This window comes from Austrofundulus limnaeus, unplaced genomic scaffold (assembly GCF_001266775.1).
Source record: "Austrofundulus limnaeus strain Quisiro unplaced genomic scaffold, Austrofundulus_limnaeus-1.0 Scaffold213, whole genome shotgun sequence".
In the NCBI taxonomy this organism is placed as follows: Eukaryota; Metazoa; Chordata; class Actinopteri; order Cyprinodontiformes; family Rivulidae; genus Austrofundulus; species Austrofundulus limnaeus.
Genome location: NW_013952615.1, coordinates 60,229 through 61,447, shown reverse-complemented (window position 1 = coordinate 61,447; position 1,219 = coordinate 60,229). Strand labels below are relative to the sequence as shown.

The window sequence follows — 1,219 nt, the reverse complement described above, 5'->3', positions numbered from 1 at the left end:
TATATATATATGAAAATCATCCTCAAACTCACTTTAATAATGACAAAAAAGGTGTTTGCACTTTTCACACAGACTTTTGACAGATCTGTTTTGATAAAACAGAAGTTTGGAACTGATCAGATCTGTTTTGGTACTATAAATAACTATAAACTCTGTTTATTTTTTCATTTATTTATTTCCACAACTAGGAATAAATCAGTCCTAAAGTCTGGGATAATTTTATGAACAATTTACAACCGAAGCCAATAAAATAACACCCTTGAAAAATACAGAAAATATGCAACCTAGTAAATCAGAATATTTTGTACAACTAAAATAAAATTCTGCCATATTAATAGTCTTTTTGTCTAATTGTAAAAGTAGCAAATCAACTCAATAAAAAAGACAGATAAGTAATTACTACGGCCCACCACAAGGGGCGCTACTTTATAATCAACTCGGCCACCGGAAGTAGCGTGTCAAAACCCGGAAAAGAAGACTGTCGGATTAGGAAGAGGCATTAATAAAGTGACAACAATACATTGTAACGCGACATACAACCCAGTCTAAAGAAAAGGATCTGCGTGTGAAGGTGAGTAACATTATGAAATACTAAACTTGTAGCAGCTTATTTACATAAGGTTTTTGCCCTTAATTTAACTGACTAGCTTATTTTGTTGTGGGGTTACGTTATCTAGCTGTCATTGAACTGAGAATTGTTATTTACATCATGAATAATTTGTTAAAATGTTTGAAAAAGAAATTTGTGTTTGAATGTTTTTGTTGTCTTGAAACAAAATAACAAAGCAGGAGTGCTGTGTTTCTGTCATCCTGTTAGCTTTAGCTAAATTTAGCTAATAGGCTAATCATGTTGGTTTGTTTTTCTGCAATTTTGAGATACTTACGTTGTTTAAAACTTTAAAAAATGATAGTATTTCTTAACATAGTGTCCGACATTTTTAATTGTAAAATGTTTAGCTTACGTTTGCTGTCTGACCGACTAGACTTTTATATTTCTCCTCTAGTAAAACAAAGTTTAAGGTATTAACAAAGGTACAAATAACTAAGCTTTCCAACTCAACTGCACTAGACTAGACTAGAGCTGCAATGCATTTAAGTCAAATATTGTAGTAAATAACAGGTTTATGTCCATCTCTTGACACTGTAGATCAGTGGTTCCCAAACCTTTTATCATCTGACCCACGAAATGTTCATGGCAAAAACTTGTGACCCCAAATAT

The 1,219-nt window shown here is 32.2% G+C and overlaps 1 protein-coding gene across 7 annotated transcripts in view; it reads left to right on the top strand.

The window, feature by feature from the left end:
* Positions 1 to 455: 455 nt before the first annotated feature.
* The window catches only part of LOC106525120 (dynactin subunit 1), an 18,357-nt gene continuing 17,593 nt past the window's right edge, over positions 456 to 1,219 (top strand). For all 7 annotated transcript variants that reach the window (XM_014019244.1, XM_014019243.1, XM_014019239.1 and 4 more), the window contains exon 1: positions 456 to 571. The gene's annotated coding sequence lies outside the window, so the exon portion shown is untranslated. The remainder of the gene's footprint in view (positions 572 to 1,219) is intronic.